We start from the raw sequence: 13,138 nt of genomic DNA on the forward strand, positions 1-13,138 counted from the left end.
GAGAGGCTGAGGGACCTGAATCTCTTCAGTCTCCGCAAGAGGAGACTGAGGGGGGATCTTGTGGCTGCCTACAACCTTATCAGGGGCCAGCAGCAGGGACTTGGGGGAAGTCTGTTCACCAGGGCCCCCCTTGGAGTCACCAGGAACAACGGCCACAAGCTGAGGGAGGATAGGTTTAGGTTAGATATTAGGAAGAACTACTTCACTGTAAGGGTGGCCAGAGCCTGGAATAGGCTGTCCGGAGAGGTGGTGCTTTCACCTTCCCTGGAAATCTTCAAGAAGAGACTGGATAGGCACCTGGCTGGGGTCTTATGACCCCTCCCACCCCCAGTGCTCATTCCTGCCCATGGCGGGGGATCAGACTCGATGATCTGTCTAGGTCCCTTCCCACTCATTGATTCTATGATTCTATGACTCTACAGCTGGGGTGTCAAACTTACATGAGCCATATTTGGCCTGTGGAGCTTCTTCTTCTGGCCCACTGGGCTACTGGAGGGCACTGTAAGTTGAGCCCTTTGACCCTGCTGAACAGAATCACTGGCAGTGAGCTCTGCTCAATGCTGCCAGACCTGGCACTGCCCCCACTCTCACCCTCACCCTTGCCTCTGCTAGACCCTGCACTGCTCCTGGCCTTGCTCTCCTGCCATCAGACCCTATGCTGTTTCTGGACTCTACCACCATCGCCACCAGCAACTGCAGCAGCCCTTATGCCCCAGGTTATATCCAGCCTGAAAGGAGCCCCAAGGTCCAGATTTGTCCCTGGTGCCCACATGAGTGTCATACCCCTTCTTTACAGTGTACAGCACTGGTCAGTGAGCAGGAAATATCACACTTGTGTTTCAGTCTTTCCGTAGTGAAATTATATCTCCATGGCTCAGATGGAGCTCCAGGCCTGGAAACCTTATCAGAACCAGGCTAAATTGAGGTGATTCTCTGGACTCCTTGCATCCTGCATGCAAACAAGTTAGCAACAGAGGCAGAGAGCTTTTATTGGCTCTCTAATTCCGGTGGATCCTCAGAGGCCATAATAGTGAGGGTGGGATAAGAGTATCAAAAGAAAAACAGACCAGAACCAAATCTGTAGGGCAGATCTACAGTCTTCCCTAGCATCCAAACCCCCATGCAGAGGGACACCCAGCAAGTAGTCTGAGGTCACATGCCATAAGAGTATCCAATCCCCCCGAAGTGCACCTTTCTGGTTTTTTGCACCAAGGAGTGGAATGATATCAGACTGCTGAGTCCTGAAAATAGTGCACCTATCCCCACCATGTGCACACCATCATTCCCAAGAAAGTCTTAAGGGATTAATTCATCTCCTATCTCTGCTAGGAGCAACAGAAGTCTGGAAGCTTGAGAGAGTCCAGAGGAGAGCCACTCATATGATCCAAGGCCTGGAGGGAAGGCTCTACAAGGAAAGGCTGAGGGACCTGGGACTCTTCAGCCTGGACAAGAGAAGGCTCAGGGGGGACTTGGTGGCAGCCTACAATTTTGTAAGAGGGGTACATCAGAACCTGGGAGAACATCCATCCACCAGAGCTCCCTGAGCAATAACAAGGTCCCATGGCCATAAACTCCAGGAAGGCTGATTTAGACTGGATATAAGAAAAAGGTTTTTTTACGGTGCATGTATCCAGGGTCTGGAACAAACTCCCCCCAGAGGTGGTACAAGCACCTACTCTGGACTCCTTCAAAAAACAGCTGGATTTATTTCTTGTTGGGATCACTTGATCCTAGCTGACTTCCCACCTATGGCAGGGGGCTGGACCCAATGATCTCATGAGATCACTTCTAGCCCCTAATGTCTATGAAAGGGACTTCATTCCTTTTTACTATACTATTCCCAAGAAAATAGGCCTCCACCACAGATCAGAACTCTACTGTCTGAACAAGTACACAAGCCAGTTTAATAAAGGGATTTAGTATCTCTTCCTTCCTCCATGCCCACTTTCATTTTGTGGGGCCTGTATCAGCAACCCCCTGAAGCGCAAAGTTACGTGGTGCCACCTGGCAAGTGCCTGAAATTTGGTGCAAGCATCAGTCATCATCACAGAGAGACAGAGGTGGGAAAGTTGGGATTTCGGATTCAGACTCCCTTGAAAATCTCCCCCCAGGGTTCTTTATAAGATCTAAGTGTGGCTGAGTCTGCAGCATATCTAAAAGGACAACAGATTTGTATGTCTCTGTACACATGATAGGTTCATCAATTTTAAGGCCATAAGGGACTGCTGTGCTCATCTAAACTGAGCACCTGAATAGCATGGACCAGAGCATTATATTCAGTGACTCCTGCTGTGACAGGAATTTTTCTTCCTCAGTATGTAAGCAAACCACTACTGAGCCCAATGATTTGTGCTTGAACTGAAGTATTTCTCTGAAAAAGACAGAGAAAATCCACTGTGACTCAAACAGTTGGGTTTTTTTACAGGGACTGAACTTGATCTGTGACGGCAATCATCTCAAAGAACCAGATACAAGTAACCTTTCTTTGACACACGCTCAGTTAACCTTAGCAGCAGTATACATCAGCAAGCCATGCTCTGTATGCATGGATTTGAGAATTGACAATATATTCAAGAAAGATTTCTTGGAACTAAAAATTCAAGCCATAAAGTAGTCCCGTGTATGCCTCATGTCACTTACAGAAGCCATTGATGTTATTCCCTTATTCATTTAGTGTTATGTGGACAAGAGATCTCTTGTTTAAATTCTAAGCTGACAAGGTCACATTGAGAGTTGTTAACCAGAAGGGAGTTTTCAGGGGAAATTTATTTTGTGCAGTGACAACAAAACACAACTATGCTCCCAACCAAATTCATTTGGAAGGGAGGACTGCTATAAACCAATACAATTCCCTCTCTTTTCATGTGCACAAAAAGTTGTTCCCAGAACAATATATGGTCTCTCACATGCACACTTTTTTCTCTCTAAAACAAGGCATTAGACTCACGCCTACACTTGTTAATCGGAGACTCTGAATTCCAAAGCCAAGCTCTGCTCTCAGGTGTACCAGTGTAAATCCAGACTGATTCTATTGGTTCAGCAGGATTTTGACCATTACTTCTGAGGTCTGAATTTGGTTTACAGTTTCAGTAAGGGACTACAGCTGGCATTTTCTTATCATTATTTCTGATGATGAAAGTATTGTATGTAATGAGGTGAGTTCATTATGCAGCTTGAGCGCAGAAGGCTATATATCCACTGTGGGGATTTCACTCTCCTGTTTTGCCAAACAATTTGTTTTGTTGTTCTGAAAGAAAAGATGTGATAACATAAAGACCCTGGAGAACACATATTTTAAACTTAAAAAATAGCCTCCTCCCCTGACGTTGTAATTGCAGGTGGCATAAGGATGATTATTATTATTTCTATAATGGCACCTTATTTGAGCTGGAAGAGATATGGTCCTAAGAGCTTATTGTAACTTAATAAAACACAATATCTGCCCTGAAGAGTTTAAATGCCAAGTACTTTATTTATTCCCTACATAGCCTGAGTAAATAAAAATATAATTGCTACAAGTGAGTAACTGAAAAATGCCAAGTCAGGCAGGCTCATAAAAAAAAAATGAGACAAAAATACTGCAACAGGAGAATTCAGCTATGAAGGACCAACCACTAGACTGGTCTTGGTTGGCTTCAGACACAGTAGGTGACCAATTGACTAAAAAACTGTGCATAAAAGGGGAAACAGCTTGAACCCAGGGTTCAGTATCACACAGAGCTCAGCAGAGGCAGACAGACTACCCTGGGGCTGACCCTGCTGTCAGCAGTTTGGCAGATCCTAGCAGTAGTTTGTGCAAGGAACATGGGATATTGAAATGCTCCACAAAGTTTTGCAAGGTTGTTGTTTGAGGGGAGCTGGCTTTTGAATCAGTTGCACTTTGAGAAATAAACCAGCTCATGGTTTAAGTCTCCAGGGTCCTGATTCATTTCTGATATCTTGGGCAAACTGAGATACAAGGTGTCCACTGATCCAGCACCGAGAGGAGTAAAACCCAGATATTTTAAACCTCTGTGTAGTGATTACTTATGAAATCCTTCCTGTCTTGCTGCCAAGGAAGTGGTATCTAACTGAGGTTAAAACGGTGCTTCCATTTTCTTGCTTTCCCCTTGCAGACATCAGAGACTGCAGGATAATGCTGCCTCAGGTCCCTCATGTACATTTTCAGTGGGTGTGCATGAATGTACACATCTTTTTCATGCTAGGAGCTCTAGTAAAATGTTGCTTTCTCCAACCTTCTCTGTGCCTGGGGACAGCTTTTCTGTAAGGGAAGGGCTGTAATGCCCCCACATAATGCTTGCAGTGCCAAGTGCGCTTTGCCTTTTTGTGTGATTCGGTTCAGTTTGTCATGGGCATGAATAGCTGGAGGAGGTGGGTGGACATTCTGATGTGCAATGGCTGAGGTTTGCAAGTGTAAATGGAGGGCGAGCTCATCAACTCAGAGTGGAGCCAGTCCCACGCAAAGGTCTCAGAGCACTGCTGATTGCTCAAGCCTAAACTCAGGACAAAACAAAGAGATTCCTCTATTTAATACAGCTTGCAGTCACATAATGCTTTTCTTATCCACACAAAGTTTTCTCTAAAGGCTTGGCTGAGAAATGTAACATTACTCTGTCCTAGTTGGCTAACTCAGTCACAGCAACCTTTCTAATCCCTTTCTGTGGCCTATGGCTAGAAACTCATTCATGCCAGAAGCAGATTTTGGTGCACAAAGTGGGACAGCTCCAGTGGACAGCAGCAATTGCAGAAGGCCATAAACAAAGTAGGGAGGAATACCCTGGGCCACTCCTAAGGACAGCAGAGAGTTGAAGCTACAATCTGACTTAGTGGGCATGTCTACATGTGCAAATAATCCAGGCAAAATTTACTCTTGAGTAAACTACTCAAGAGTAAACTCGCCTGGGCATGCATCTATACGTGCAAGAACGCAGGCCAGATTTGCTGCTCCTAGTAGCAGACTGCTCCCACTCCCCATAGCCCTGCTATGAGCCCCTTCAGCAGCCAGGGGGAGCTCTGAGTCATTGCGCCCTGCTCCTGGGAGCTGCCTGCTGCCAGGGCAGGATCTGCCACCAGCGCCCAGACAGGGACAATGTTCCCCTGCCCTGGCAGTAGGGCACTCCCAGCCCCCACTCTGCAATTGCAGGGCCCAGGCTGGGAGATCCTTATCTCCCAGCACCAGCTCTGCTGTTGCAGGGCTGGCATTGGGAGATTCTCCTCTCCTAGTCTGAGCCTTATGTTTGCAAGACCCCATTTGGGAGATTCTTGTCTCCTAGAGCCAGCTCCATGGTCACAGGGCTGGCACTAGGAGATCCTTCTCTCCCAGCACCTGCTCCACTGTCACAGAGCTGGTGCTGGCACTGGGATTCTTCTCCCAGCTGGCAATGGGATTCTTCTCCTAGTAGAGTGGGGGCTGGGAGTTCCCTGCTACTGGGGCAGGAGGACATTGTCCCCACCTGGGGTCCAGTAGCGGAGTCTGCCCGGCAGCAGGCAGCTGCTGAGGGCAGGGAGCAATCTCCTGCCTCCTGCTGCCCAGCTGACAGAGCACATTTGCTCCAGGTCAGGCATCTACACATGCACTACTGCGCAGTAAGTAATCTCGAGTAAGTTTGCTACTTGCATTTTCAGGTAGTAAATTTACTTGCGATTAGAGCCAATTACTGTGGGATAAGCATCTGCACATGTAGATGTAGATGCTTACTGTGCAGTAATTAGCAATCCTGCACAGTAAAACATATCATGTAGACACACCCAGTGTTCAGTATACCCAGCCAGGCTCCTTTGTTCTGAACCAACTGGGATCGTCTTAAGGCTGACAAATTCATATTTACTGTAGCTATTTTCATGTCATTTTGCAGTAACGGCAGAAACTGTGCTAATAGACTAATTCTACTGTGCATTAGTGTACTACGCATTAAGCATAACAAAAAAAATTGCTTTTGCAACTGTACATTAGTGCAGGCTAATGCACTTCTATGTAGTACCTCATATTAGAGGTACTAAACTGAATGTGAAGCAACAAAGGCGCATTAATGAATATGTAGGCACCCACTGTGTACATTTTCTCTGCCCTGTACTGAGCTGCTGGGGAGCATGATCTGCCTGGCAAGTTTCTTACTGGACAAGGCCAAGATGAAGACCCTGAAGGGCCACAGAAACCAGCTTGCAGGGACCAATTTTGATGACAATCTCCACCCCTTCCAGTTCCAGATCCAGGTTCATGTTTACTTTGAATCTGGACACTTCCTCTTACACCACAACTGTAACAGTGGATGCATGACTTAGGAGCTGAAGCCCAACTGCAGGTGGTTAGGGAGGAGCCTGCCAGCCAAGGAACCCTGTGTCAGATGTCAGGGTTGACTGACTAGCCCTAGGGAGAAGTTAAAAGCCCTCAGGGAAGGGAGAGAGGAGGATGAGCACCCAGCCAGGGTTGCCTCTCTCCTGAGGTCTGAAAAAAGACTGGAGCTTTTGCTTTTGTTTGTTATTTGCCTGCTGCTTATGTTATTGCTTATCTTGTTTCTTGTGGGGACAAGCATACTCCTTGTAAAATACATGGACCGGAATTGACAATTGACTGGGCGTTTTAAGCAAACTGGCCCCTGGGGCAGGTTAAAGGATGGGCAACCCACTACATCAACATGACTAGGTTTGTGTTCTGCTGGGCCATCAAAGGACCACTGTCCAGTGGGAGATGGCCAGCAAGTACTAAAAGTGTGAGTGCCTTATGGGCATTGGGAAGGGAGTTTCAATCTCTGGTTGTAATTATATATTGTTATTAACAAATATTTTCATATCCAGCCCCATGGAGGGCTCTCCAGTGTGACACCGTCTCATTTTGTCTTTAATATTTTTGTAATAAAAGTTTAAAATATTGAAATCTGTCTATCTGTCCACCTATCCCCAAGGACATCCACCTCTTTCTCTCTGTCTCTTTCTCCCCCTCCTACCATGCACACCAATCTTTCTTTTTCTATCTTCATGCACACCCTGTATTGATCTATTGATCTGTCTATCCCTGCATACACCATCTATCTATCTTTGAGTGAAAGGACTGCCCTGTCCTTGGGGAAGGACAAATCTCCTCCTTTACTAACGCAGCAAAGGGAATCAGATGGGGACAGGGAGCAGGAAATACCAAAATTCAGGGTGCTACAATACAGGTAATGTGGGGCAAAGGGTTGGATTAAGTGCACAGGGAAAGGGAAGGGGAATAGAGTAGTGGGGGAAGAGCCATGGGGAGTCAGCTGACAGGAAGGGGCAGGGCCTGGCACATATAAACCCCAGAAGTGAGGCCAGAAGGGCAGTTCTCTGCTAGCAGCCAAGGGAGAAGGAGCTCTGCTAGAGCAAGCAGAGTAGAGAAGCCTGATGGCACAAGCAGCTTCTGTTCGCAGATACGGGGTGGAGAATTCCCTGGTAGGGATTTGAATGATGGTTAGCCAAACAGCTTAGATTTTATGTTATAGCCCAGGGGCTTGAGTTTTCTGTTTGTAGTTTTATAACACTGTAGGACAGGGTGAGGCTATTAGGGGTTGGAGGAGGCCTCATAGGGGCTCCACGGTAGCATGGGGACCCCGGCACCAGAGAGAGTGCAGCATTTGGGGTGCACTGGCCCCAGCCCCAGAGCGAGGGGGTGGCGAGAAGCCCCAGAGTGAGGGGGAGCAGCAGAGCGCTAGAAAGGCATGGGACAAGACAGGGCGGTGGAAACCCAGGGAAGTCAAGGAGAGGGCCAAATTACAGCAAGGTCCAGGTCAAAACCACGTCATTACCATCTGTGAGGCTTGGGCTGCAGTGTAGGGGAGGAAAAGGAGCCACAGATAGCGCCCCTGGCACCGGGGCAAATAAAATGGGCAGCCTTCCGCTCATTACATCTATTAATTAATCAATTAAGATCAAGGCATGGCAGGCGAGTAAGCAGGCAGTTGGCCCATAACAGGAGGGTGGAGTCACCGATAGAAAGACTCTAGTAGAGGTATTCCTGTCACAGTCTTTCACTGGGAAGTACCCTTTGACTTCCCCAAGCCCAAGCTCTCACTCATTGGGATCAGAAGAGGAGAGAGAGGAACCTAAGTAAATGTTGGGGCTACTATAACTACAGGGCCCTACCATCATCAGAATCATCTAGCGGCCCAGCAGTTCCAACAGAGAATGGGTTTTCTTTGTTATGCCTGAAGAGGAAGTGCAAGAAGAAAGGGCACGTCACTAACAGAAGTGAGGGGACTGGGGACCTGTGGAGCTTCAGCCAGTGCAGCAAAAATTATTAAAGCTGTGACAAGGATCTGGAACTGGGGAACCTACCAACCAACCAGACAAAATCAGCTGGAAGAGAAGGAAAGATGAGAGGAAAGGTAAATCAGTGTGATTAGAAACATCAGCAAGTTGGTCAGGAAAATAAGGAGCTTGTGCACACATGCAGACTGGGGTGTGAGACAGAGGCTTGATGGCCTGAAAGCAGCAGTGCCCAGGCACAAGCCAGAGGTAAGTGCTATTGATCTTTGAAGTAATAGCATTTGCATTTAGCTGGGATCCAAGAAACAAGGCTGTGTTCTAGGCCGGGTGTGTTGGGGACCTCAGCAGGGGGTTGGGGAAAGGTACATCCTTTTGATCAGGTTATGATGAAGGAGAGGCATTGCGTTTTACTAGTATCAAAGGAGGTGGGTAGGGAGGCAGCCAGACCAAGGAGGAGGGAGGGGGCACTCTTAGTCAATTCCTGTTCTTTGGGTGTAAAACACTGGTATGTCCCCATCTCTGCCCTGCAACATCTGAAACTGAGGTGGGAATGGTGACAGACTACGGGTATGTAATGTTTCTAGATTCAATGGGTTTGTTACAATAATGTTTGATGTCTTCATTTCCCTTAAATAGCTTAGAAAATAATGAGCTTATGGTATTTTGAAAGAGACTTGTGAGGATCTGCCTAAGTGTTCTGCCAATGGAAACTACTAAACAATGAACCAAATTTCATATATCAACCTGGGACCAAATGGAGTCAAGCTCCAGCACCTTGGGAGATTCCCTGCTCTTTCTGGTGCCAAAGAAAGAATTCAGAATAACTCAGTGCAAAAAGATGGCTTGAAAAGGAGACCAAGAAAGAGACAAAGGCAGGACAAGAGGAGATTGATAATCTTGCAAGAGCACAGTCAGGTCTGTTTACCTGACTGGGACTCTGCCTAGGAGCTTGTCTAGGTATTGTGGCTCCAAGCACTCTGCCTGCTGTATTGCTGTAGACTAATAAATGCTGGTTTTGTTTCAGAGCTGCCTGCTTCACTGTATGTGGCTTCAGGTGCAATCTGTCCTCTAGAAAAAGTCCTCTGATGCTTCCATCATTTGCTCTGTAGGTCCCGCCCATGAAAAGCCCCATGGTCTAGATCTGGCTTGGAAAACAGAGTGAGTTTGACACCTCTACTTTAGAAGGCAGGCTTGATATGCATCTTTATAGACTAACTAAGATATAGAGAGAGAGCAAAAGTGTTTGTAAACCCAAGTTCACTTCATCAGATGCTGTGAAAGGCAGAAAGCAGAGTATAAGAAGGAGAAAGAACTTAAAGTACAAAAGACAAGGGAGGGGGGAGATAAAGAGATAAGGGGAGGGGGGCAGTGCTATACTGTAGCAAGAACAGTGCCAGCAGTGCACTGGCATAGTGGGGGGAGGCAACAAAAAGTGGCTGCTATCAATGCACAATTAGAATTGTGACTGTGGTAGAAACTGGAAATCATCACTGCCTGTGTGCACCAGGTATTTGGCTGCATCCCTACACTACTGAGCCATAGGAAACCATCCAACACAACAAGGGGTTGCAAGCTAATGAACTTTTTGTAAGCATGCATGGGATGCCCCAGGCTAAAGAATATTTTGGGGTATCATCACTTAATAAGAGGGGGGCCTTTACCATATTTACTTAAATACAAGAGGATGTTTCCCTCATTCAGCTGGGGAAAAACAAGCCTCATCTTGGATGCAAATATGAGTGCTCTGGCCCTGATGTGGGCCGAGGAGTGGAGCAAGAGCTTCTGGTGTTGGGCAGGGGGTGAGGCAGCATTGTATGTGGGAATTATGCAGTAGTGCAGGGGTGGGCAAAATGTGGGCCAAATGCGGCCCACCAGGCCACTCTATCCAGCCCACAGGGCCCCTAAAAATTAAAAATAATATTTACCTGCCCTGGGCTGCCTGTCATGTGGCCTTGATGGCTTGCCAATAGTCAGTAAATGGCCCTCCACACAAAATAATTGCCCACCCCTGCAGTAGTGCGTGTTGTTGCCCATGGGGGAGAGGGCTGCAGCACATATCAGGGGATGGGGCAGCAGCCCCAGTCAGGGAATGGGGAAGCAGTGGGTTACAATATGGAGCAACAATGCATGGGAGGAGATAGGATGGGGGATCCCGTGTGGGTTGAGGATTGAGAAGCAGTGGGGGTTTAGGAGTGAGCAACAGCACAGGATGGGGATTGAGCAGCAGCAGAGGTTGGGGACTGGGTAGGGGGGCAGGTGGCAAGGTGCAGGTATGGGGTTGGATAAGTGTCAGGGGAGCCTGGTGCAGAGGTCAGGCCGCCTGCCTTCCCTATGTTTGGAGACAAATTTAAGAGAACCATCTAGGAATTAGACTCTCTAAATGGAAAATTATAACACATTTATAATTTTCCATTTATAGAATCTAATTTCTAGAGGGTTCGCTTAAATGTGGATAGTTACAGTACATTCTCTGTGAGGCATCAGGTGGTCAGCTGGAGTGAGAATACTACTACCCAGAGCAGAAGATGGGTTGGGCAGCTAGTGGTGTTCACTAACTACTGCCTTGGTCTAAGTAAACTTCAGGAGTATGGGAAGTGACTTTTAGCAAGGTGATTGGAAATTAAATACTTGTTTACTCAGTAATGCAGTTGCAGTTGAAAGGTTGAATCCTCATGGAATGAGGAACATCCCAGATGGAATGGTGGAAACTGACCAAACAGAGCCTGGAGGTCTCTCCATGTTCTCTCTCAGGACATTGACACACAGCTAACATTTAGCATTGCAAAAGTCATTGGAGAGCTCTTCAAAGCCTACTGCAAGCTAGAGAAGTTGTGGACATGAGGGTGTGAGTATAAGTTAAAGAGGAAGAGGTTCAATATCAAATAAGCAAGCTGAAATGAGCCAAAATTGCAACAGATTTTAGGAAAAAAGATGGAACATCCCCTTCAAATATATTTTGTAGGATGCAAGGAAAAGAGAATGCAGAGGGATATAGCAGGTTGATGGGATCCTGGTACAGGGTGATTTGCAGGGACCTCTATGACATGTTGAGGATGGTTCATAAATATTGCAGTGAAAAAGCTGTTTCAAGGTCAGACTATTCCTCCCTTCCAGTAGCAGCAGGTTTGGAATAGCACTGCAGGCTTTTCAACTTAGGCAAATGAGAAAGAACTCATTTGTGAAGCCAGACACAAAATGGATATTTATGTAGCTGACTTCTAAACAAAGTAAATTGTACTGGACTTTAGGGTGCTTTCAGTGATGCCTGAACTAACGATACATCAGGGTCCTCTCACATGACTTCTTTTGTGATTTTTTTTTTTTAAAGGAAGATATGGCATACATTAAGAACTAAAGATCTATTATCCTGTGAACTCGGGCTACAAAATGTTGACTTCCATTATAGCCCAGAGACTTAGAATTTAGTAGAGAAATTATTACATCCCAGTCAGTCCATTGTAGTTAAATATGGCCCAGAGGCAACTGTAGTTTAGGAAATAGCATTTGTGTAATTTAGGAAATAATTGAAACTGAGAAAGAGGGAAGTGAATCAAGCACAAACATATAACAGACTGAACCTACCTTACTTAAGGTAGGTCCTGCCTCAGTTCTGGATTGCACTTCAGTTCATTGACTGGCAGCAATATTCATTCCCCATGCAGTAGGCAGCCATCAGTCCTCTGGATCGCAGTGTACATGTAAGAGGTCTATTCAGATGCCTGTTGAAACCGTTTGTGGCTGACAAGCCGAAATTGAGAGCGACACAGCTTGCTACATGTTTCACAGATCCATATGTTTTCTGAGCTGGAGTCCAAGTTTACAGCATGCTTTCTTCTTTCTCATTTTGCTTCCGTCCTCTGGATCAAAGTCCCTTCATGTTAAGCTGCACACAGTGCCAGATGTTCCCTCCAGATTGGACAGGATTTTGTCCGCTCCTCCTAGCTTTCTATGTTGATGCTGAATGACTTCATATCATTTTTGCATACATCGTGGTACTGCCATAGAGGGTGGCTCTGCTATATAGACCTTTCTTGAATCTCACTATACAAAATACTTTTGCGGATACTGTCTTCTCCCATTCTCCTGACGTGGCCAATCCATTGCAAACTTTTCTTCTTGATAGTGGTTTCTAAATGTGTCAGTCCTACACGCTGCAATACCTCTGTGTTTGGTATTCTGTATTCCCACAGACATCTCATGTGGAAGCTATTCAGTCACTTCATATGCCTAGTATATGTAGTCCCTGTTTCTGAACCATAAAGCAGGGAGGACAGCACATAAGTCTCAAAGATTCGTATCTTCACCTTAGCCGATAGTTTGTGTTATTCCATGCATGTTTCTGTAACAGCCCAAAATTCTTAGTTGCTTTTCTGATTCTGTTAGTTCAGGCTGAAGGTCAAGGTTCCTGCTGATCAAAGAACCCAACTAGCAAGAAGTGTCAACAACACCAAGAGATTTATCGTCCAGAGCAATGTCAGGTATTGATTTTTTTCACCCCTTGGTACATGATCACAGTCTTCTTAAGACTAATTGCCATCCCAAAGCTCTTGCATGATTCATAAAATCTGCCTAAGAGATTTTGCAGGGGAGATTCACTGTGGGCAACCAAGGCCACATCATCCACAAACAGGAAATCTCTCAGAACTGTTTTTTTCACCTTGGTTTTTGCTCTAAACTTTGCAATGTTGAACAAGCCTCCATCTAGTCTGGTTCAAAGATAAATGCCATCATTGCTGTCCCATGCATCTCTGTATTAAAGGGGAAAGGAGGAAAGGAAACACTGGCATACGCTGGGGTAAGGCAAGGTTCTACCATATTGTTTTTCTTTGGACCTTTTATTGTGCGCGGGGCATGGTTGCAGGTATTTTGGATGTGTGGAGACAGGGAAGCATCCAGCCCAGGGCTGCCTGCTCCC

General features: G+C 46.3%; 1 long non-coding RNA gene across 1 annotated transcript; it reads right to left on the reverse strand.

The window, feature by feature from the left end:
* Positions 1 to 2,915: 2,915 nt before the first annotated feature.
* On the reverse strand, positions 2,916 to 11,976 carry LOC109297070. The gene is made up of 3 exons (XR_002097186.1): positions 11,806 to 11,976; positions 4,236 to 4,498; positions 2,916 to 3,247 (listed from the first exon to the last, which is right to left on the reverse strand). It is a non-coding gene; the product is annotated as an uncharacterized LOC109297070 (long non-coding RNA).
* Between the last annotated feature and the right edge of the window lie 1,162 nt (positions 11,977 to 13,138).

The sequence above is a fragment of the Gavialis gangeticus genome, unplaced genomic scaffold (genome assembly GCF_001723915.1).
Source record: "Gavialis gangeticus isolate Ggan-Ray unplaced genomic scaffold, GavGan_comp1, whole genome shotgun sequence".
Classification (NCBI taxonomy): domain Eukaryota; kingdom Metazoa; phylum Chordata; order Crocodylia; family Gavialidae; genus Gavialis; species Gavialis gangeticus.